This window comes from Sturnira hondurensis, unplaced genomic scaffold, assembly GCF_014824575.4.
Source record: "Sturnira hondurensis isolate 20B ecotype Veracruz unplaced genomic scaffold, ASM1482457v3 Scaffold0019234, whole genome shotgun sequence".
NCBI lineage: Eukaryota > Metazoa > Chordata > Mammalia > Chiroptera > Phyllostomidae > Sturnira > Sturnira hondurensis.
The window spans coordinates 2165477-2190421 of record NW_028091865.1 but is presented as its reverse complement, the minus strand read 5'-3'; the positions used below and the strand labels follow the sequence as shown (position 1 = coordinate 2190421).

The 24945-nt window shown below is 54.1% G+C and overlaps 1 protein-coding gene across 3 annotated transcripts in view; it reads left to right on the top strand.

The window, feature by feature from the left end:
* NLGN4X (neuroligin 4 X-linked) overlaps nucleotides 1-24945 on the top strand; it is a 217619-nt gene that overhangs the window by 908 nt on the left and 191766 nt on the right. For 2 of the 3 annotated variants that reach the window (XM_037027700.1, XM_037027703.1), the window contains exons 2-3: nucleotides 19243-19409; nucleotides 21207-21293. The gene's annotated coding sequence lies outside the window, so the exon portion shown is untranslated. Of the gene's footprint in view, nucleotides 1-1249; nucleotides 1482-19242; nucleotides 19410-21206; nucleotides 21294-24945 lie in introns of those variants that run through there. The other variant, XM_037027701.1, reaches the window with a different exon arrangement.

The following is a 24945-nucleotide window of genomic DNA, read 5'->3' as shown; positions in this document are numbered from 1 at the left end:
GCGCTGCCTCCCATACACATAAACAGAAGAGTGTGCCGGGCAGAGGACGGCACGCAGACAGACATCTGCAGTGAGGGAGAGATGGAGGAGGCACCAGGTCCCTGCAAACCCGGGCCGCAGGTGGACCCGGCAGGACGACTTCTGCAAACTGTGAGCAGCCGGGGGCTCCCCCTCCTTCTGCTTGGAGGCAGCTGTCGTCGGCTCCTGCCTCCCGGGGTGCTTTTTGGGGGGTTAACCACACAGGAACCAGGAAAACAGGCTCGGCTGGGGTTGCATCCAGCGATCCTCCCCCCGCCAACCCCCCTTTCTCTGGTGCCTGGGATCAGAGGAGGGCTTGTGTGAGGCACGGAATTGCGCACGTGATTGATGAGAGACCTGGCTGGGCTTTGCTGGGGACCCGGGCAAGCCGGAGACCCGGGGGTGGGGGTTGGGGTGGGCGGGGGGCGGGGGGGGGGCGGAGACGACATCTCGGTGGCTTAGCGCTGTCCCTGCAAAGCTGGGGAGCGGGCTGCCTGCCCCCCTTTCCTCGTGCGCGTGGGCTGGGGGAGAGGCCGGCGGCAGAAGGCGCGGGGGTGGGGGGTTGTGCTTTTTTCCCTTTTTTGGAAGCCTTGGGGTCTGGCCTGGCGCTTTCCAACGGGCGCGCAGCCCGGTCGCGACCTGCCCGCGTTTCCGGAGGACCACAAAGTTGCAGGCTGCGGGCTAGCCGGGCTTCTCAGGGGATGCGGGCCCCCGCCGGCGCCCACAGAGGGCCCGGGTGCCCGAGAGCAGAGCCTACGGACCGCACGACCGGCCGGTCCCCTGCCCCTGGCGGGGGCTGGGGGCTGGGTAGTCAGTTCCAGCCCGTGGGACCGGCGCCAGGACCTTGGGCAACGTGACAAACACCTCCCAGCCCCAAGCTGTGTGCTGTCCCGCGCTCCTAAGGTCCTCCCCCACCCCACCCTCGCCAATGCTTTGCCCCGGCCGATGGCATCCTGGACCCCTAAGACACCCGCCTTTCTGCGCGGCTGGTCTCGGCCGCCTCTTATTCCAGCGGGAAGATGCGAGAGCCAGAAGCAGCCAAACCCGTAGCGTTCGGGCGGGGGGCGGTGGGGATGGGCCAGGGGCTTTGAGGCCCACCCCCCCTCAGAGCAAGTGAACTTGAGTCCTGCCCTCTCCCCAAGGCTGCGGCGGCGGCGGCGGCGGCCCCCCTCCCCGACCTGCGCCCGCGCTCCCGCGGCCTGACCTGCGGAAGCGCGAGTGGGGTGCGGGTGGAGTGGGAGGTGCCGCCGGGCGGAGGATGCGGGGGTCCGGGGCCAGCGGCGGGAGGAGGGGTGGAGGTCTCCGCCTGCGCCCGCGCCCCGCCGCAGCTGTTTCCTCCCCCTCCGCTCTCCCGGACGCCAGCCGCCTCCCGGGGCGCACTCGCTTTCTAGTCTCCTGGACACCCCCGGCCTCTGCGCTCTCGCCCCCGACTTGCCCCAGCTGCTTCACCCCTCAGAGAAGTGGTAAGCTGGTTTCCCTCCCCCCGCCCCCCGCGGGGGTCTCGGGCTGGCCCTTGGGGTTTGCGCCGCGGGCTTTGGGGCCCCGTGCGGTGCGCAGTCCTGGGCCCTGGAGCTCCGTTCCGGCGCCTGCTCCCCGCGAGACACAGCGCCCTTTCTTCCCGGAGCGGCGGGGGCGGCCGCCGGGGGTCCCTCCGGCCCCCGCAGCCCCGTGGCCTGGCCGGGACCACCGTGGGAACGGATGTCTCGCCTGGAGGGCGAGGGCCCGGGAGGACGTGCTGTGCATGTCGCCGGCCCCTTTCCTGGGGCCTTTTTTTATCCCTTTCTTTTCTTTTGCTTTTTTTTTTTTTTTTTCTGGTTACGGGTTTCCTATTCTCTGACTCCTTCTTCTGAAACCGGACCCGCAGGTGGGGGCCTTTCTTTATTTTTGGAGGCACTATAGGCTGCTATTTCGGGACTGGCGGCGGCGGAGGGGGTACAAGGAGGCAGTCGGGGGTGGGGTGTCCAGTGGGTGGCGGTGGGGTGGCCGCGCCATGCGCCCTGGCTTGCAGCTGCCGCCAGCGCGGGGTGCGCGCGTAACGCCCGAAACCCGGTGCCCGCCCGAGTCTGGGGCGCGCGGCGACGGCTGATCCCAATGTGTCCCTTGGAACCAGCTTAAATGGGGGGTGAGGGCTGGTGGGTGCGGGGGCTACCGAACTAATAATAAGCAGGTGCTGTTTTTGCGAGCAGAATCCACAAGGTGGTAGTATGGATTCTTCTTTGGATGCGATTTGGGGCTTTTTTTTCTTGTATTTGGTCAGTTACGGGGGTGGGGTGGGGGCGGTGCTGGTTCATGGACTCAGATCGTATGCTTTTTGAAGGGGATCCACCACCCAGAGCGCGTTGCCTTCGACTGTTTTCTAACGGGAGGGGGCGCGAGCCAGCTCCCCCCTTCGGGTGAGCACTCCCCGGGATTTGAGGGGACCCGAAGGGGTGGAAAAAGAGGGAGAAGAGGAATAAAAAGTTTGGGGCCACCCCAGGCACCCCGAGGAAGCAGCATTTCCAGTTTGTGCCGGCGTTCTGCAGGGGACGTGCGAAAGCATGCCTGAGACATTTGGGGCAGGTACCTCTTTGGGCTGCAGAATAGGACTCACTGGGCTCGGCGTGCAAAGAAACCTGACTTTCCATCACGACTAAGCAAAGTCAGCTGCTCAGAGAGCTGCCTGGTTGGAGGGGCGGGGGATGTGCGGAGCCTGGAGACCCGATCCCGAAGTCTGCCCTTTTTTGGTGCAGTTTTCCGAGATGTGTGCCGTGGGCAGGCCTGGGGAGTGGAGAATGACTCCATGCCTTTAGGTGGCTGTGGGCAGAAGTGACCCGCCACCCTCCCAATGGTCAGCATACGTGTCCCTGTGCCGCGAGGGCTGGAGGCTGGGGGTGGGGTGGGCCAATGGCTCCCGCTGGCATGCACGCCTTCATTCCAGAAAAAAAAAAAAATCCTCATATTTGAAATCTGTCCCCAAATTAAGAACGTGAGAATTTCGCCAAGGCCTCTGCCTGTCTATATAAACAGGTGCATCGATATATATATATTTTTTTTTTTAGGTTGCAAGCTCAGTGTTCTGTTACCCAAGGAAACGCAGGGGAACACATACAAACTGGGGCGGGCGAAGGTAGCTGGGCAGCTGGGAGCCCGGGAAACACGGCGTGGACTCTGATATTATTATTTATTCATTCACCGGCGATCGTATTGTTTGCCACACCCACACCCTCAGCGCGGGTGTCGGCCCAGCCTGTGTGCACACACCTGTCTCTGGCCACTTTCAAGGGCGTCTTCCTGGGTGTTTCAGGAAACGAGCCCGGCCACCCGGAGGGAGTGGGAACCCACCCCACCGGCTTGACATCACCGCCTGCAGGCCCCCTGAGAATAATTTTCACCTCCGTGTTTTGAAAACGGGAGGGTTTCGTGCCGGGATTTCTCGCTGGTGGGTTTTCCATCGCCGGGCCTGTCGTCTGACGCTCCTTCTCGGGTGCGTGGACGTGTCGTTCTGGGGCGGAAGGATTGTCCCCGTCCTTTTGTGTTTCCTTGTTTCCGAAAGAAAATCAGGGTGAACGGTACAGTGGGCCCAGACGGCAGCAGCCATCCAGCTGATGGCAACCCCCGAATCTAAGGCTAGAAAAGATGCTTCCGTGACCACGTGCTCTGTAAGGTCGATCCCATCATTCCACTGACAAGGGAATATACACTTGAGCGTGCTCGAAGTTTGTTTCCTTACCTATTTTTTATTTTGGCTTGGACCACAGACTTAAGATACGTATATGATTTTTGAAAAATATTTCTGGACTTGGCCTTTTAACTTCACTTGCCTTGTCGTCATGGGTGGGAAGTTTCTGTTTGGGGCTCGGGGGCGAGACTGGGTTAGCCCACGCGAGTCACCTCGCCTTACTCTCAGAATGCTCCGGGGCAGGGGGTTCTGTTTGGGAACTCTTCCGAATCTAGTGCGTTGGTGCCTCCGAACGCGCAGAACCCTACGCAAGGTCAGGCGGCCCCCCTCTGCCACCTGGGGAGATGGCCTTGGCTTAGCCTGCCCACAAAGTCCGAAAGCTGCGTGGTGGCTCAGGCTCGCTTCGGCATCGTCCACAGTGCCGCTCGCGGATCACGTTTATTTTCTCCCACTGAAGCCGCGTGTTGGAAACCGACGGGACCATGTTGTGAGTCCTCTCGTTCCTTCCCACACTGATCTGGTTTAAACATACGCAAGTGCCAGAGTGGGGGACAGCTGACTGGAGGCAGGCGACAGTCTGTTGGAAGGAGCGCATTTGGAGTATGGAACTCAGACTCGATGGTTTCTGGAAGGCGGGGGAAAAAGTGTGTCCCGGGTTTCGTTTAAATCAGTTGTCCTAGTTTCTCTCTCTCTCTTTTTCTTTCTGGAAACTCTCTTTCCAGAAGAGAGACTTCATATGCTCTTTCATTACGGAGCAGAATTCCGAGGTGGGCGAGGCCTTCTGTGTAGCACAGAGAGAGGTGTTCAACTATGCAGCGACCGGTGTGGAATGAAACGCTCAGCGCTGCTTCATTCCAGGAGGGAGTGTGTGGGGACTGCGGGCCAGTGAGGTCACGTGGGTCAGTGTAATAATCCCTGACGGGCCACTGGCGCCATGAATATTTTCCGGTTTTGTCATCTTTCTCTAAACAACCCCCATTGGGTCTTTCAAAGGGGCCACTGTTCTTGGCCGAGTGAATGGCAGGACAGGAAGCCCCGCCTCATTTTGGGGGGGGGCAGGACGGAACAGCACAAAGGAACGGAAGAAAGAGCAGGTACCACCCAGACCTTGGACCTCCATGGCTTTGAATGAATATAGACGAGAGAGGGATTTCCTTCTGTGATGGTTTTATTAAACAAAACGTGAATTAAAAACTCAAAACTTCCGCACGTGGTTGGAAGGCGAGCGGGCCCAGCCGAGGCGCTGATTTCAAACGTCAGCTGTTTGGTGTTGCGTTCACCTGTCCCAGGTGTTTGTGAGGCACCCGAGAGCCACCGACCTGTGGACACGGGGCCGTCGCTTTCAAGACGGAGGCGCTACTCTGGTCCGGTCCGACCCACCTGCCTTCTCCCCGAATAACTCAACCGAACCCCGACCAAAAAGACATATGTAGTAAGACAAGGTTGCTTTCAATCGATCCTGGTATAATTTAGGAAGGAAGTGAGGGAGCAGGAACCCTGGCAGGCCTCCTTGGAGTCCGTCTCGGGGAGAGAAATCGTTCTCTCAGCACCGGGGCTTTCAAAAGGAGAGCCTGTCCACGCCTGTCTGGAAATGTGGGAAATAACCCCGAGCTCCGTGTGGGTGGCTTCATGGAAAAGTCTGTGATAAAAGTAGTGCTTTGTCATAGTCCTGGAGCACTGTTTCTCTGTTACAAAATCAGACCTACTTGCTTCTGTGTATTGATATCGGTGATCACCTCGGTGTCCACAGGCTCATAAGCCCTGATTGGATGAGGAAGCCCGGGGTCGTGAAGTCATCACCCAAAACGTGTGTTTCTATTTGGTTCGCTGTTGTAAGAGCACGTAGTAGGTGATCTGTCCTCTTAACACATGATGTTCGAAGATTTTATTTATTCTTTGAGAGGGAAGAGGAGGAAGAGAAACATCAATACGTGGCTGCCTCTTGGGCGCCCCCTCCTGGGGATCTGGCCTGCAATCCAGGCCGGTGCCCTGACTGGGAATCGAACCGGCGACCCACTGCGTCACAAGCCAGTGCTCAGTCCACTGAGCCACACCAGCCAGGGCCTATACCCCTTCACATAGGGTAGGGCCTATACCGCTTCACAGAGTTGTCGAGTCTAGGTATGATGTGGGAAGCACATGCCTGCAACTTCTCATCCTCCTTGATTGAAACCTGATAGCCCTCGATTCCCAACTCTCACTTCCTCTCACTCCTGCCCCCGCCCCGGGGCAACCGCCATTGTCCTCATTTAGTCTGTGAATGTGACTATTTCAGATATTTGCAGGTATCCACCACCGCCTCCCTCTCATCCAGGGTCCCGTTCCGTGTCTGGTTTTGCTTGCTTATGGATTTGATGTGGTGGTGGGTTTATTTTATTTTATTTTATTCTTTTGTTTTGTTTTTTGGAGTGATGGGAGAGGACTGCACATTTTGTCTCATTTTTCTTGCTGGGTTGGGGGGGGGTACAGAAGGGACCCTGTTCTGTGTTTCGTATTTCAGCACCACACAGGGTGTGGGTCAGGACCACGGCAGACACTCGGGCGGGGAGCCAGCTGGGGTCTCAGAGTTTGCGCCTTGGAAAGGTGGCGTGGGGGGTGGTGGAGACCAGGATTTTCCCTCCTTAAAAAGAAGCGTCCCTCTCAGAATGGGGTGGGACGCAAAACAGAAAAACAGGCGCCCCGGAAGAAACGAAATGTCATTGTTCCCTGTCTTTGTGGGTCGCTCAGGGGTGCCCTCGGGCCTTTGAGCCCTTGGTGACTCTCAACACCTGCCCATTTCTTGCCTGAAACGTTCTCCTCCGCCTCGGCCCCGCGCCCTCGCAAAGCAGAAAAACTCCAACTGTCAGCAGGAAGAATGTGAGGTTGCCTTTGCTGTTCTCTCTTACTCCCCCCCCCCCCGTCATTTTACCAGACCTATCTGCCATTGACACGTTTGGCGTGGAGGTGGCCTGGGGTGCCCCTGCGGGGTGCCCCTGTGGCGTGCCCCCTGGGAAGGCGAGCACCTTGGTCAGCAACGAGATTGAGTAGAGGGTGTGTGNTGGAGTGATGGGAGAGGACTGCACATTTTGTCTCATTTTTCTTGCTGGGTTGGGGGGGGGTACAGAAGGGACCCTGTTCTGTGTTTCGTATTTCAGCACCACACAGGGTGTGGGTCAGGACCACGGCAGACACTCGGGCGGGGAGCCAGCTGGGGTCTCAGAGTTTGCGCCTTGGAAAGGTGGCGTGGGGGGTGGTGGAGACCAGGATTTTCCCTCCTTAAAAAGAAGCGTCCCTCTCAGAATGGGGTGGGACGCAAAACAGAAAAACAGGCGCCCCGGAAGAAACGAAATGTCATTGTTCCCTGTCTTTGTGGGTCGCTCAGGGGTGCCCTCGGGCCTTTGAGCCCTTGGTGACTCTCAACACCTGCCCATTTCTTGCCTGAAACGTTCTCCTCCGCCTCGGCCCCGCGCCCTCGCAAAGCAGAAAAACTCCAACTGTCAGCAGGAAGAATGTGAGGTTGCCTTTGCTGTTCTCTCTTACTCCCCCCCCCCCCGTCATTTTACCAGACCTATCTGCCATTGACATGTTTGGCGTGGAGGTGGCCTGGGGTGCCCCTGCGGTGTGCCCCCTGGGAAGGCGAGCACCTTGGTCAGCAACGAGATTGAGTAGAGGGTGTGTGTGTGTGTTTGGGGGCGAGTGTCCGTTGCCTGTCGGTTCCCTGGAAGCTCCCTTTTGTCGTGGGAGCGGTATTCGCTCACAAGGTCCTGTCCCCTGCATGTACTGCGGTGGAATAACCCATAGGGCAGGTGTGCTACAACACTGCCCTCCTTACGCGCCGGCGCGGGCCATGGCTCTGTCCCAGGGAGGGCCGTCTGACCGTGTTTACAGGAACCGACTGCTCTCTTTGGAAAAGGCTAAACTCATAACCCTTTTGTGTGCCTGATAGGAGAGAGGCCAGACTTCCTGTCCCGGCCCCAGGGCTCCGTGAGGGCGGGGGACTGCTCCCCTCCAACCTGCTGGCTCCTGCTTCAGCCCTGGAGACAGACCCAGCAGTCACAGCGGTAAACACCGGACGCTTGAGCCGGGAGAGTTGAAGAATGCACAATAGTCCCTTCATGCTCTCCATCTCCCTCACTCCTGTCAGGGGGCCTTTGCCTTCTAAAGACACCTGCACCGCGGAGGTGCAGGGCATCCCGGGACGTGCGGCATCCCTGCTGACCCCCAGGGAGGGAGAGTGGACGGGAGAGGGTGTTGTGTCCAGGGGTGCCGGTGTGTGGACGCTTCAGAAACAGGGTCACGCATTCCCAGCGTGCAGACAGACGAGGTTTAAAGGCCCATCGCATCCATCAGGTGGTTTCATTGCCAGATTGTTGCTAGAAAGCCTTCAGTGTCTGAACTAACTCCATTTCATTTAAATAGCCGCAGTGAGGGCTCTGTTACTGCACGTCCATTGTTTTCATACTGATACTGGACACCCTGCGCAGGTCTGGGGCTGCATTTATGTGCAACTGACGGAATGGGTGAAAAAGAAAAAAAGCCTTTATCATCAAAACGGAGTCTGTGTCAGACTTCCTGGCGAGATTTTTTCTATGTCGCGGATACAATTTGTTCCGCTCTATAATTGTTACGTAAACACGATGATGAAGTCTAATGTTGCCTATTGTTGTATACAAATGCATAACCTATATCCCGAGTCACTCTAAATGTGTAACGTTCGTGTAGAGATCTGACACAATGTAAATGTATGATACGTACAGTAGGCAGACAGGCAGTCAGACAAGCTGATGGGTAGGGAGTTGGTTGTGCCTTTCAGCAAAGAAACTGTGCTGCGTGGTTAGAATGTCCAGGCTGGTCCCCGGTGTCTGCCCTTGACATCCACTTGCCCGGGAAAAGTCGTGACTGTTTCTGGAGAAGCAGGCGTATGGCAGAACTCGGGGAAACGATGAGTGGATCCTTCCAGAGCTTTGATGAGCCTCTGGCCACTCTCCCATCTGTGGGGACCGACCTGGGGCCACATGTCCATCCTGCCCAGACGGGGAGGCATCTTCTGCTGCTGGAGTGTAAGGCGGAATCTCTCCGAGGGGCGTGCAGCTCCGCAGGGAAGAGACCGAGGCAGCCCGTGGTGCCGTCCCTACCCCCGGGGGGCACGATGGTGCGGCCGATGGAACTTCTCCAAGCACCTCTGTGCAGGGCGTCAGCGCGCGCCATGGACACGGCAGGTTCAGGGGTGCAGCTCCCGGGCGTTGGCAAGAAGGAGACTCGCTGGCTAAGGTATACTTCTCTTTTTTTCTGGAAACGAGCATCTTCCTCCAGCAGGAAGTTGTTGTTCACGTCCCTTCTTTCACTCATCACCTTTTCTAGGAAACATGTTTTCAAAAGGTTGTCTGTTTATTTTGGCCGAGAAGGGAACGGAGGGAGAAAGAGAGGGAGAGAAACATCGATGCGAGGCAGAACCATGGATTGGTTGTGTCTCCTATGTGCCCGGACTGGGGATTGAACCCACAGTCCAGATATGTGCCCTGACCGTGGATGGAACCGGTGCCCTTTCGGTTTACGGGATGGTGTTCCATCCAGCTGAGCCACACGGCCCCAGGGTTTGTTCCTGGCTTTGGTGGAGCATGTTCTGTATTTAGTGACAGGCTCACAGGTGGATTGAGTGCCACAGATACAAATGTGAGTTGGGCATGTTTGCCCAACTGTTGTCAAGAACCCCTGCCCAGGTGAATGTTCCTCAGAACGTTGTGAGGGCCCCGAGTTCTTGTGTAAATCGTCCCTTCCTGTTTTCAGGTAGGCATCCTTTCCCCCGTCGCCCCCTCCTTCCTTCCTGTCTTCCCGCGTGGCTTTCTTCAAGGTCAAGGCATTGCAATGCCTCGAACCCAGAGGTCCCGAAAATCTTGAAGGGGAGAGGAAGGTACCCAGCTGTAGCTGGAGGGATGGACCAGCAAATCGGGAGAGAGGAGTACAAAGAAAAGGCAAAAAAAAAAAAAAAAAACAAAACCAAAAAAAACAAGAAGAAGATGATGAGTTGTGGAATGGAAAAGAAACATTCCTATGGAAATTGAGTAGGATTCTTCATGTGTCACTTTTATGTGGCTGGATATACTTTCAAATGCTTGACAAACTCTGTACTTGTAAAACGTGGATTTTCACTTTAGGAAATCCTGTGAGTGAATAAATATATAAAACACTGCTTTGCTCCAATAAACAATGGAGTTCCATGTATAGACACACACACACATATCTAATAGAAGGTAGCCGGCAGCCATTTCCCACGGTCTCTAGTTACAGTCAGCAGGCAAAAGTTTCTCAAGATGTCCGCGTTTTGAGGCCACCGACAACACCTCGAAGGCTCAGAGACTGTAGAATTTCGGATGGTTGTCTCAGACTTGCGCACACCTGAGAGGGTCTGTTTTTTCCCACCATTTAAGGGGCTTTGGTTCCCTGAGTCAGCCTGGTGGATTGACAATGTCAACCTGGGTAATAGACAAGGTCCCTCGCACTAACATTGCGTCAATACGCGGTGTAGCTTGTTGCATCGTCTCAGAAGGAAAAAAACAGTAACTGGGGGGAAGAACTCCCAAGGCTGGATTCCTTCCTCCCATCTTTCCCCTGTTTTTGCAGTTCGGTTTTAATTTGGGGGCACCACCGTTAATCCCTCCTGTACCCTCTCTCACTCTCCTTCCGCGGTCCGGTCATCATGCAGACTCCCCCCCTGCTGTAGTCCTTGGTGGTTTAAAAGCGGTCTCATTCTCTTACCACGATGGTGTTGGCTGTAACGGAAAACTTTGACGTGGACACGGGCGGGTATCGCGGGCGCGTGTCTCCAGAGGCACCCTCTCTGCGGCTCTGGGAACCGGGTCCTTTTTAGGAATAAGTCACTGAGTTGCACGGTGGCCTTTCAAGGAGCTTGTTAGGAGACAGTGTTTTTTTTTTTTTTTTCCTGCAAGGTAAAAATGTGTATGAAAGGAACTGTCGAAATTTCGACTCAACGTTACTCATCATCGCACAAGCCATTGTGCAACCCTAAATAATTGATGTGACTTCTGGTACCAATTTTGTGAATATTTTAAACACAGATGGTCGTTATCGATCTACGTCTACCCTTTCTGTATCTATATTATGTGTAATAAGTGTATATATCTCTAGAAATCACATCTCCATGGATTTCAGTGTCTGACGATTGGACACTGAATTCACGATAATTATCGATATCATAACTATGATATCTAGGACTATATGTATGTCATACTGTACTTACCTGTATTTGTACTCAAAATATATCCATATTCAGATCACTGCTTTTGTATTTTTATGTCTCTATAATATATTTACTTCTGCATCTATCTGCAGTGATACCATTTTGAAGATGACGTTTTCCAAAATGTCACAGCAGAAGTCACTCAGGATTCTTACAAATCTTCACGAGCATCGCATTTTTCACGATTAATTCTCTCCGAAGGTCATGCCTGGTGAATCATTCTTTACTTTTTTGATCTTTCGACTATTCCTACAGTTTTGATCCTATAACGTCTTTCCAGATCCTTCCGTGAGAATTCCGTGTTCTTTGTTGTTGTGGCGTTCCTTATTTTTTTTTTTTTTGTCTAGTTTTCATGCTGTTTGGTTCCTAAACCTTTTTTGGTGTCCTCTTAAGAAACACTTGTGTGGGTACTTGAAACCTCAGGGAATATTGTGATTGTCAAACATTTCAAGTACATGCAAAAACTACAGACACGGAGGAAGGGATGTGGGGGACCCGGTCGTCACTCGGGCAGCAACTAAGGGGTGTGCGAATCATTTCCGGGATTGATCTTAACCCTCTTCTCGTTAGAGCCCCAAGAATCCATCTCAAAAATCCAACGAGAATCCTTCTCACTACAGCCCCAAGAATTCAGAGCAGTGCACTGGGCATTCCTTGCATTGCACTGAAATGGTCGGGCCGTTTTTTTTTAAACATAGGCACCCCATCTCTTCCACATGTCAGATGGTCAGCCCCGCCTCAGTCTGTTCGGCGTCAACCTGGGGCACATCAGAAATCATCTTGCAGCCGTGGACTAAATCATGCCCCGTCTGTGGTGCAGCGGTAACTTGATTTGCCTATCGAACGGCTTTGCGTCGCTCTGTCTCCCTCTCCACCTTCTTGCCATGCAAATTCCGGTGGAAGAAACTGCTGTTTCTTTCATCCTGGGCGAAAGTAGGTTACAGAATCAGCAAAATGAGGTGCTCGGGTTATTTTTGAAGGAAGAGGCGTGGCGTGCAGGGTTGTCTGACTTTGCCAGTTTCCCAGAGAGTGGGGCTTGGGGCTTGAGGTGGTGCCTGCCCCAGGAGGAAAGCTTGGTAGATGCCCCAGGTGTGTGCAGGGGGGCGGGGTGCCCTCCGGGGTTCCTGGCCCTGCCCCAGGCTGGTGCCCGACAGACACTCAGAAACTGAGCAGGTGCAGACAGAGAGCGGCTTGGCCGCTGGCCTTTTGTCCCATCACCGGTCACCCACTCACCCTACCAGGGCTGCCGGGGGTCCCCTCACGGGTCACCAAATTACATGTTGCATGTTGCATGTACCCTGGGACACTCGGACATGTTTCGTGGGCCGGTATAAGCATGACCGAAATGAAGACCGTTGCCAGCTGCCAGCTGACACCTTTATCTCGCTCCAGGGTGGTGGTTTCTTGGCTGTGGCGAGAACATTTAAGGCCTGTTCTGCGGGCAACTTTCAAGTCGGCCCGCACAGAACTCACTGTTACTGTCACCCCCACGACTTACCCATCTCCTAACTGGCACTCTGTGCCCTTGCACCAACACCGCCTCACTCCCCTCGCCCCCCACCCCCACCCCAGGGGACACGGGCCGGTTCTGTGCCTGAGTTTAGTTCTTCCTCCAACAAGAGAGTCAGTCCCGCATCCTCTGGGTGCCCGGCTGTGTACCTGAAAACCTAACACACCTTCGCCATGTCGCTCCAAGAGCAAAGTACAAGAATGAATTTGCCCCCCTACCTCGGAAGAATGATCTTGCTAGAAATAGCGACCTATGCCCTTTCAGTGTGTGTCTGTGAGTGTGTGTGTTGACAAATACAAGTTTCTGTACCACAGATGAACGCTATTAAACTGTAATGAGTAGAAGATCATTGAAATGTCTTACAGAAAGTCGTGTTAGGACACTTGTCGAGCTAGTAAGTGCTGGATCCCATTGAAAATACGATTTGACCTCCGTGGGAGAGTTTGCAGGAACGTGTCTTTCTCACAGCACAAGGTTTCCTGACCTCGGCTCCGCCGATGCCGAGCTGAAGGTTCTTTTCCGTGTCCGTGGCTGCCCTGGGCGTGGTGGGTGCTCAGCCGTGTGTAGGGCCCGATGCCACCGGAAGCCAGGAGCGCGTCTGTGCCAGGCGGTGACAACCAGGAATGTCTTTTGACGTTGCCGGCTGTCCCTGGGGGCGCCATCCGCATCCGTTAAGAATCTTGGTTATAAACTGAGGTGTGCTTATGCCAGCTTTGACAGAGGCAAGCTCCCCGTCTTTGGGGTGTTACGTGGGCAGGGCCCTCAGCAGAAAAACAGGCCGATGGTGCCGTGTGCGATAATCAGCCCGCCATTTCCCAAGCTCCTCTTTGTCACAGGCATCGACTCGGTGAATCCTGCCCCTCATACGGAGGATTCGGTGGCTTTGGGGAAATACTCCACTTTATGCGCTTGACCGGAAACGAAGATGAGATTGATTTTTCTAAGGGGAGCTCGGGAGGAGACAGAAAGGAAGGAGAAGAAAAGACAGTCCTGCGTGGATGACACGCAGCTGGCGTGTCTAAAATTGGGGGGAGTCAACGGAAGGTGGGAAGACAGCGGCGCTGCGTAGGGTGCGGCGGCCTACAGTTCCGTCCTCCCGATGGGCACAGACCGCCGAGCGCCCTTGGTCACTTTGCAGCCACGGGTGCCCGCCGGAGCCCTCCCGTGCTCTGCACAGAAAATTAAACTTGAAGACTCGTTGGAAATGGTGGTGTGTTTTCTGAACGGTTGGCCTTGATGGATTCACCCTCGGTTCTTCGACAAAGTAAGAAGTTTTAATATTCTGTGAGTGGCTGCAAGATGGATCTCTGTTGAGGGGGAGTCAATGCTTGGGAGAGACGCATTAGGAACCTGGGAGGGGGGGAATGAATCCCACACGCCTCGAGGCGTGCGATGCGTGATAGGTTATTTCGTATTATCGCTATTAATTTCTGTGATACATAGGCATCTTGGTCGTTTTTTACGATGAAGGGATGATGCCAACCCCGTTATTTTTTTTTATCCGGATGCTAATAAGACAGGAATTGCCCTGGTTCGCGTAAGTGTGGACGTGAAACCTGTAGTAGGTTTCCACACCCTGGACGGTACCTAGTAGCTCATTATGAGGCGTTGGATGCCGTAAGAGCGGGCTTGCGTTCATTTTCTGTCCCTATGCACACCTTCCTGTGTGTGCCCCTTTGCTAAGCAGGCAAATGAACCGTGTGGCCTCCACTGTCCCGCCCCGACGTGTAAATGGCTTCCTCCTGCCCCCGTGTTTGAAAGCTGGGGTTCTGCTTTTGCCGTGTGGAACGGCATGGGTACCGTACTCCGATAGCTATTTCAAAAACCAGTGTTTGCTCTCCGGGGAAGCAGGTCAAGAAGCCAGACTCCCACCAAGTGCAGGAGAAAAGAACAAACCAGTCGAGGACGCCGTCTTTGTAGACAGTGTGGGCCGAGTGCGTGCTGTGGGCAGTCGGTCACAGCTCCCTGGGGGGGGGGGGGAGCGTGGTGAGTGTGTTGGTGAATCTGACTTGTCCAGAGGGCCAGCCGTCCAGGTCTCATCCTTCAACGGGCTGCCCACTTGCAGACACATCAGGGTGGTTTGGGTAGGAGGATAAAATACCTGCTTGAAAGTGAACCCTTGCAGGCCACTCATCCATCCACACGGTCTGTTTCCACATTGCCGCGTTCCAGTGTCTGTGTCTCAGCATGTGCCTGGGTGAGAGGGAGACAGGGAGGCTCACTGCCTTTTTCTCCTCCTGTTCCCAGCTGTAACACGAGAGACTTGAGGCAGAAACACCCCTCAGTCCAGCCATCTCACGTTACAAATAGACCAAGCGCTGTGGGCTGAATCATTGCCCCCAAAGATACGAGCCAGTCCAAGCCTCCCCCACCCACCATACCGTGTGCCCGTGGGTGGAAATAAGGTCCGTGCACGTGGAATGAAGGGGAGTTACTAAAGTGGGCTGCAGTCCAGGGGGACTGGTGCCCTCCCCCCTCACCGTGTAAGGGGTGGGGCAATGCCCCGTGAGGACTCAGCTCATGGGCAGGCGACGTTGGGAGGGGAACACTCAGGCAGCAGGTGGACACAGACACGGGAGCAATAGAGCTGCCGGCCCAGGGATGCCACGGACAGCCCCCGCCGCCTGAGTCTGCGCAGAGGGAGGATTCTTTGCCCCCCCCCCCGGGGCTTTCCAGGAGAGCGTGGCTGGCAGCACCTTCTGGGATGCCTTCTGCTCCTCGGTACCCGAGGAGACCGAATTCGTAGAGTCCTAAACCGTCCGCTGGCTGACCTTTCTCACCCCAGCCCTAGCAAGTCCCTGGACAGAGAGAGCGCCGTCTAAGGGAATTGCCCCAAGGGAAGGGATGCGGGGAGGGCAGCCCCATGCCTGCGCCTCGCCTTGCTGATTCTCCGAGGCGTCCCAGCAGAGTTGGACCCTCGTCCTTCCCGAGCCACCTCCATCAGGCCCGAGAGAGAGTAGAGAGCACAGCAGCCCGCGCGAGTTCCAGAGAGGGGGGTGGGCGCCCCTGCTTAATGACAGTGCTCGGAAGCGGAGCGGCGGGCTCCACACCCCTACACTGTCAAGTGAGTGGGCCGGCCCCGCCTCCCCGCCCTTCCCCACTCCCCTCCTCGCACAGGGTTCGAGAGCCACTGTCCTTGCAATTAACACTCTTGACTTGAATGCTACTCGTCTGCAGCCATGATTAGCGACGGCAGGGCCTGGGTTTTTTGTGTGTGTGTGAATAAACGTCGTCGCGGCCCCTGGGGGAAGGCCGCAGACAGGAGTGGAGGTTCACCGGGCACAACCGCATCATTTTGAACGGAATCCGGGGGGGTGGACCTACCCTCGCAGCTCCACGCGGGCCAACGTCCGGGCGCCTGGTGGTGCTGACGTTCGAAAATCTAAACGGGGCTGGGGGCTGAGACGAAACATTGGGGTAGGTGCCGTGTCTAGGCTGTTCCTGCTTCATCTTTTAAGTTACAGGTTGTAGGTGACGACTGTCTCCTTGCTCCCGTCTGGCTTGGCAACATCTCTTGTGTGTGCGTGTGTGTGTGTGTTTGTGTGTGTGTGTGTTTCCCTCGCCCCCCGCCATCCCAAGCCATTCTCTGTCACACCAGTTCGGTGTCCCAGAATTCCGTTCAGTTCTGACAAGAACTGGGGTTCGAACAGACCTCCCGGGTTCACGGCTCGTTTCCCCAGGGCTCCCCCAGCCCCGCGTCACCTGTTCATGGCCGGCCGCAACTCCCCGGGTTATCCAGGAAGTTCCTCCCACGTCGCTCCCCCCTCGCAGGCTGAGCCAGTGACGGCCTTCACGGGTTCCGGGATTGGCCAGAACAGCTCACAGAACTAAGGGGAACAGTGAGTTACACTTAGCAGTGTATCCCCTTACACAGGGTGTGACGGCAGGCACAGGTGGACAGCCAGGTGACGGGGAACATGGGCTCTGGAAGGGACCTGACTCAGGAGCTCTGTCCCTGTGAACTTGGGACACGTCCCCTCTTGGCACACGAATGCGCTCAGACACCCAGACGCTTCCTGGGCTCCGTACGTGGGGGAGGGATTTTTCGGGAAGCTTGGTCACGTAGGCAGGATCCCGCACTAACTCCACCTGCAGCCCGTCTCGCCTTCCTCCAGGGTGGGCACCAAAGTTCCGAGTTTCTGACCACAGCTTTCTGGCAGCCAGCCCCGCCCTCCAATTCTGAAAGCTATCCAGCAGCCCGCCAAGAGCCTTCTCCTTAGAACAAAATATACTCCTAGCACCCAGGAAACGCCAAGGGGTTCTGGGGCTCTCGGTCCAGAGCCAGGGCCAAAGTCAGAACATTGGCTCCAAGTTCTCTTCTCACTTAGGAAACAGTAAGTAAGGGTTGCAGAAGCCCTATACCAGGAACTGCGGCATGGGAGCCAGAGACCAATATGTATATATAGTTTTTCTTACTCGACGCATGTCCACACACTACCCACGGCTCGATCCACTCGCTGCCGCCCCTGCCTTTGACAAGCGGTGTGCGCGTTCGTCTCTGGTCCTCCTCAGCTTCCCCCCGAGGGGCCAGGCCACGGACCTGGGTCACGGATTTGAGTCGCTGATTTCCATGGCCCTCATTTGTAAGAGAGTGAGGGCGAGGGGACCTGCCTCGTCACGGTGTTTGCAGAATGAATACGTTCAGGAAGCACATAAGGGGCTTTCCAATGGAGACCCCCTCGTGGGCTTGGAAGGAGGGCTCATCGTGTTAGTCATTGACCTAAGGGCCCCTTTTTCCGTAGTCGGAAGGAGGCCTTCATATTGTGCTTAGGGACTGTGAGCCCTGCCTGCCTCTACCCGCTCTCTGCCCCACCATCGCCTGCTTCCGGCACTGCTGGGATACCAGTCGTCTCTGGTTCTGTGGCTCGGAGCACTCACAGAGAAGGCTGTTTTCAGGGACCACCTTGCCTGCCTGGAACTCGCTTCCCTCTTTCCACGTCGAGCGGGCCGGACGTCCGGTTGTTTCCATAGGAGTGCCCCGTGTGCTTCCTTCCCGGGGCTCGCCTGGGCTTGTCTACTGACGTGTTATCAGCGTTTCCCCGTCCTCCCTTCCGACGGGAGTGTCGTGAGTCTGTCCTGGTTCCCACTGGGTATTTGTTGGAGAAGGAAGTTGATGGAAGACGCCCTCTCGATAGTCATGGAATGAATGGGAAATTAAATACTGCGTGTCTAGGACACGCGCTCGCAAGGCACCGATGACAGTGTCTTCGGGGAGACACCAGGGCAGCGCCCCTTTTTGTTCCTTGAACCAGTTTGTCGTAGGAGGAGCATTGTCTTGCACCCGAGCGAAGGAAGACTTTCCTTGCTTGCTTGCCTTGGTGTTTATCGACGGGCGGGATTTACTGAGGATGGATTGGTTCAACATTCTTACGTGATTTAGTTCTTAAACAGTACGTAGCCTTCAGAATCTTGTTTGCCCGTATTGGTGCCCCCCCAAGATTTCACCGTTTTTTTTGGGGGGGAGGCTTTTGTCAACGTTTGTCCACGCTAGTCCATCCCAGGCAAGTGGGACTGATCGGTTTGGGGAATGTTGAGGATTTTGGAGCTTTATTGTTTCCAGCCTTACCTGAAACCTGTGCACCTACTGTGTGTGCTGTTATTCACACTGTTTGGGGGGCGGGTGACTCTGGGCACTGAGTTTGCCCGTAAAGATTTGGGTCAAAATTACCCATGTGGGCAAGAGACCAATTTCTTATGAGTTATGAGACTTGTGGAGTGATTCCAGAAGAGTGGTGTTGTGAAATTCATTATATATATTTTTACTTTAGTCTTGTTAAGTTCCAGATTGGAATTTGTTGTTGCGTTATTTTTTTGACCTTCATCATGCCAAAAAAATGAAACCATTTCAAGATTGCGTTAAAAATCGGAAGCATATCCAAGACAGAAACAGATGTTGTATTAAATAGGCATCTTTTTGAAAATGGATCGAGTCTGGGAGATTGTTCTTTTGGGGAGATGGAGGTAAAACGTGGGCTTTATAAATTAGGGTGACAGTTAAGGTCGTTTCTGCTCATTCCCACATTTACATACACGGTTTGGAATGTCCTGATAACCCCCCGGAAGGCAGAGATGAGTTCTTTTCTCCCTCTCGCGTGACTTGTTTTTAACCTACTCGACCACATCTCCCCAAGTTCAACTGGTTCCTCCTGTTCTTTTTTCCTCAGATATTTAGCAGGTCACTGTGACTCAGGAGAGAACTCGATCCACGATGCGTGACCCTAGGGCTGGTTTTGGAATTTAAAGACACCCCTGAAACATCTTCAGGCTTAAAAACTAGGTTCACACCGTCCCATAGTTTGTGTATGTTTGTGCACGTCCACCCGCGGGCGTTAGTCACAGCCGGTTCCGAGCCGTGGGTCCCCTGCGTCCTGACACCCTGGGGAGTCCACTGCCCTTCTCTCTGCATGTTTTCACCGGCTGCCTTCTGAGCACCCTGATCCTTCTCTCCTTCTTCAAGATTCTCCTCCAGGCTGTCTCCTGAGACACGCCGAGAGATGTCCCTTTTCCGAGCTTGGCGCTGATAATTCTTTATCAGCGATGACCTAGGTGACACCCTCCCACCTCGAGCCCACGAGCCCTTGAGGGAGGGGTTGGGCCGCCACTGTATCTCTGAAGATCCTTCTCTGTTCCGTCCCGTTCAGGGTCTGTGCTGAGCAGACCCTCCTTCGAGGAAATCTCACAGGGTTTCCAGGCAGTCTTTGTTGGGGAGGATCTCGGTGTGAAGAAGAACAGGTGATGGTGGTCCCACGTTGAAAGGTCAAGAGCTCATGGACGCCGTGTTTTATGAAAACACTTATACCCTGACATCTTGTGTTCCAGGTGCCTTTTGGACCTACTCCCCAGGACGAGTTGGGATGGCTGTGAAGGTCTCCGGGCGCCCCCAAATCTTCCGGGGTGGCGATGAAATTATATGGCGAGGCTCGCTTGAGACGTTATCGTAGTGTGGAGTATAGCGCCCTTAGCTCCCACGTCTGATTCCTTCAAAGGTTCGTTCGCGTTGACTGATCTATTCTGAGTGCCAAGATGCCATTGCGTAACACGAGGTTCTTCTGCTAACATGTGTTAACATGTGAGTAGGTCAGCAATGTAGGTTTGCCTTGACTACTTAACCCCAAACCATCGTAGATAATAAATAACTATCTATTACACTAGGCGTGTCGTAGCTTTATCAGGCAACTACTTCCTAGGGTATAGACATGTCCACCCACTATGCTCTACACCTGGAACTAATATAATAGTAAATGTTACTGTAAAGGAAAAGTAAAAAAAAACAAAGGAGGCTTTATAGATGAATCAGTAAGTATGGTGCAAGTCTTTACAAACGATATGTGCATGGTAAAGCATAGTTATGTGGGGAAACAGAGTGTAAGACATAATTCTATCACCATTTCACACTAATTGGTTCTTTGTACTCGTACGTATCTGTGTTGAGGCGTGGCATAAGACCCCACGCGGTCTGGATGAAATGGTAAAAGTAAGAAGTGTTGTTCATCCTTGGAAACATCTCGGTAACCCCATGACGGTATCTTGTCATTTCGCTTTCCATGCGTGAACCGATGCTCCCCCGGCTCACCATAGCCCACGGTGGGTCGTGTCGCAGAGAACTCGCCACAAAGGCGGTTTTGGTCTGCGTACAGGGGTGTCGTTCTGCACCTCCCAAATGTGCACAGTTCGCCCCGACACACAGTGGTCACGGGAGGCGCCTGCCTGATTCTGGCTCTCCCGGGTCTGGGGGCTGCTGGAAAACTGCCTGGAAACGCGTTACGTCGTGAGCGCATACGAGAAGGGTGACCCTCTAAGAAGGAGTCAGACAGGTACAGGAGGCATGTAGCTTTGCCCAGCCAGAAAGATAAGGCAGTCTGTCTAGGACGTAGTGACCACGGCTCACTGTGACCAGAACAGGAGGTGGCGAGGGGGACCAGCCACGATGCGGCCAGACCTCTCTGTCCTAGACACCGCCCTAGACGCCCCATCCTCCACACGCAGCTAGGAGCCTTGAGCTCAGTTCTGTCCGGGGAGAGCTCTTTGTCCACTTTTCCTACTTAGTGTCCGTGCCACAAATGGACAGCTCTCAGTGCCAGAGGTGGCGGGGGGTTCTGCCAGTCACCTCACATGGCAGTCACTTTGCCAGTGACACGTCTCACTTGTAAGTAGAAAGAGCCGTGTTGCCCATGGGTCGTCCTGTAAAGAGAGGATTCCAGGTTGACAAGAAGACTGTGACGCGGTCCTAGAATAGTTACTGACCGAACGGAGACACCCGTTGTGACGGCGGAGCCCCGAGGATGGGGCAGTGTTACATTTTGTTTCTTCTGACTCGGGGCCGCAGGAGGAAAAAGAAGATTCTGCAGGCTCAGGGTTCGTTCTCGCAGATTACTCTGTAAAACGTGGACTGGTTCTTTGCCCAAAGTAACTTTGCAGAGACTTTTAAATTCGTAACGTACAGCAGCTAGATCTAAGCTAGATGTGTGTTATCTTCAACCACAGTTGACCGCGCCCATGAGACGTGCCTTGGTGTCTGCAGGCTCTTGCTGTGGCCTTTCCTAAGTGGCATGTGGGCCGGACCCTTTGGTTATAGAATCCCCTCTTCCTGTGTGTCTTCTCCCGGGTCGTTGCTTGAGTGATTAAGGAACTGGCTGAGAATTGCGTTACGCCATCACCACCAGCTGCTGCCCGTAGGCACCCCAAAAGAAAGTGTGGGAGGAACGTCACCTTGGTTTTGAAGCCTCCCACTGTTTCTCCGACTGAGCAGAGCCGTGAAGTCTCGCTCTGTTTCGTTTCCGTAGGGGAAGATGTGCTGAGATGGGGGAGAAACCCAGCGGACTCCCGTGGAGGCATCCTTGAAGGCATCTTCTTAGGAGGACAGCGTGATGGTAAGTGCCGAGAGTAATTCTCCACCTCTGCAGACTTGTTTGGTGGCTGGATTTACGTCAGTGAGGTCTAGTAGTGTGTGCGCATGGCTCTGGTGGTGCAAATTTTTTTTTTTATCTCTTTGGCATGAACAAAAGGACCAAGCAGTGTTTTCCAGTGTAGCTGGAATGCGCGTGATGGTGTGCATTGGAAATTTAGGATTCTGTTCTTCCAGATACCTGCAATGCAGAGTACATCTCCTAATGAGGGTCAGCTCTCTGTAACACCCTCTGCAATTCACCCTTGTCCCTGTCGGTCCCTGGAAGCCCACTCTATGGCAGAGTAACGGGTCTCGAGCTATCTGGGTGCTTCAGCAGCATCCGCCTGTCACCGGACCCTTTTGGTGTGTGGTCCCTGCAGCACGCCACCCAACGGGGCAGACACCTGCTTCTAGTCCAAGGCTGGGGGTCCACTGAGGGCGCAGGGCCCTTCTCTCCCTCGGGAAACCAGAGCCCGGGCGTAGCCTAGGGCAGGAGAAATGGGTAGGAAGAATACTTTTACGACCTGCGGTTGCGACCACATGAGGACAAAGACACGTCGCAATTCCAAACCTGGACCTGTTCCTCCTCGGCTTAAATGTCTTAAAGGGCGTGTTTTGGGATATTTCCAGCTAACGGTTGTGTCTCCTCACGGTTCAGCGGTCCATGCAAGGCCTGCCGAGGCAGTCTTTATCATATTGCTTTAAATGCTGGTTATTGACCAGTGTCCTTACCAATTTCAGTGCCAGGGCTTCCTAGCATTTGCCGAAACTGGTAGCACAGGTGACTTTGGGCATTTCTTTCCAGTGGACTGGCTCACACCCATATATTCATTTCCTGGATAACAAGCTTCCGCAGCTTTCCTGGACTCCAGAACAACATCATGCCCTGAATGGAAATCCTTTTCAACGAACCTGATTTCCAAATGCCTCTCTCTGGTTCCCTCCGTAAAGAAAATACTATTTCTTTTCCAGACATAATTGGCGATTAATAGTAAAGTCCAACGCTGTCCCCTGTTTGGTCAGTAACGTGCAAAAAATCGAAAGATTGTGGCTTAGAAAAATGACCTGTTTGCTCTTTTGATTGCACAGCGATTTATGGTTTTTTTTTTTATCAAAGGCACTTCATGTACATGCCTGTTATCTGCCCCTGTCCCTGAACAAGGCCTGTCTTCTGGATCCTGAGACATTGTCCCACTTGATTCACTGTGTTTGTTCTTCTTTCCGTTTTATTTGGTATCGGTTTCGGGGACACAGCATCGTGGTTAGACAGTTGCGCACTCTACATGGTGTGCCTCTCAGTGTCTCCAGTACCCCCCTTGCCCCGTACATAGTTACCACAATATTATTGGCTATGGGTAACCTGTGAAATTTTTTATTTTTTTTCTCCATCCGGAGGAGCATGTGTATGTGTATGTAGCCGGGGGGGGGGGGGGGTGGAGGACCCGGTGGTATGTCCGCCCTTCATTTCCCTCCANATTTCCTGGATAACAAGCTTCCGCAGCTTTCCTGGACTCCAGAACAACATCATGCCCTGAATGGAAATCCTTTTCAACGAACCTGATTTCCAAATGCCTCTCTCTGGTTCCCTCCGTAAAGAAAATACTATTTCTTTTCCAGACATAATTGGCGATTAATAGTAAAGTCCAACGCCGTCCCCTGTTTGGTCAGTAACGTGCAAAAAATCGAAAGATTGTGGCTTAGAAAAATGACCTGTTTGCTCTTTTGATTGCACAGCGATTAATGTTTTTTTTTTTTTTTATCAAAGGCACTTCATGTACATGCCTGTTATCTGCCCCTGTCCCTGAACAAGGCCTGTCTTCTGGATCCTGAGACATTGTCCCACTTGATTCACTGTGTTTGTTCTTTCCGTTTTATTTGGTATCGGTTTCGGGGACACAGCATCGTGGTTAGACAGTTGCGCACTCTACATGGTGTGCCTCTCAGTGTCTCCAGTACTCCACTTGCCCCGTACATAGTTACCACAATATTATTGGCTGTGGGTAACCTGTGAAATTTTTTATTTTTTTTCTCCGTCCGGAGGAGCATGTGTATGTAGCCAGGGGGACATGACGTCTCGGAAGCTCCTGTCTTCCCTGTCACCCACTGGCCTTTGGAACAGCCACTCTGGGCGGTTTGGTGGGTGGTGACAATTTTGGTTGCTGTAGGGCGAGGACACGGTCTTCCTCGGCCTGGCACGATGCTCTGTGTGGTGGAGGGCTCACTGCCCCTTAGGCGAGAGCCCCTGTGACGAGACCCCACAGGGAACGTGGTACAGAGTGACCAACCGGGGAAGGGACGTGAGACCCTCTGACTCTTGAAAGGTGCTGTGTTGCCTTTGGCCTCTGCACCTAGGTGCCCGCGGCGTTTGAGACCACGGGTTGGCCTCCGTGTGTTCGTACACCAGTCTGTCTCCCTGCCTCTCAGAGGGCGGGCAGGCTTTGGGGTGACATTGGGGTGGCCCTCGATGAGGGGTGGCCCTGCTATGCAATGTCCCTCATGGTCTCCCCAGGATGACTTGTCTAGATGAAAAGCTAATAACCCAGGAGTCTTCCCCTGTGCTCTCAGACTTTTAAGAACTAAAAGGGCTTGGACTCCTTAATTGGAACCATTGTCATTTCCCTTAATTTTTTTTTCTTTATTGATTTGAGACAAAAAGAGACAGACAGACGGACGGACAGACGTCACTTTGTTGTTCCCCTTCTTGACACAGTCACTGGCTGCTGCTTGTCTGTGTCGTGACCGGGCATCGTGCCTGCGACCTTGGTGCCTCGTGATGACGCTCTCGCCCTACTGAGCTCCCCGGCAGGGACAGCTGTTGCCGTTTTTGAGAGGTGCAGGGTTTTTGGGGAAAACACGTGGATCGGTGAATCGGGGCACGTTTGTTATAATCTACATCTGCCGCTAAGTAGCTGGTTTCTTTGTTTAAGAACTGTTGGGGTGGGGAGAAAATGGAGACAACTGTCCTTGCAGGTCATACCAAATATTTTATGGTTATTCTGTTACGGCTGTCCCAAGTTTCCCTGTGTGCCCTCCTCCACCCAGCCCACCTCCCCCCCCGCCCATGGTAGCTGCTCTCCAATGGCCAGGCTTCTGTTGTGTTCGGGAAAAGGAGGCATCCAACTCTTTTCTGAGGGGAGAGTGTGTGATGATAAATGAAGAAAAGCAGGGGCCGAGGAAATACTAATGAGTCGTGACGTCTGGTTCATCTCGATTGCCAGTTTACTCAGATTTTCCGTCCAAGGTGGACTGGACCCCTTCTGGCTCCGTTGCCCTTGTTGAAACAAGCCGTTCCCAGTTCCGTGTCGTCGTCGTCCGGGATGGTCGTGGTGCGCCGACATTGGGAATGAATTCGGTGTAGTCCAAGGACGGCCTAGTTTCCTTCACAGCTGATGACCCACAAGTGAGGTGATGACCAGAGGGGAGGGGGTCGGAGAGGCAGGGGAGGGTACAGGGGGCGCCCATGGTGATGGAAGGAGACCCGACGACTCTGGGTGGCGAGCACACAGTACTACATACAGATGATGTGTTACAGACGTGTACACCTGAAGCCTACATACATTTTTTACACAATGCCACCCAGATAAACTCCATAAAAAAAGAAAAAGCCCTGTACCGCCCATTTCCCCCTAATATAA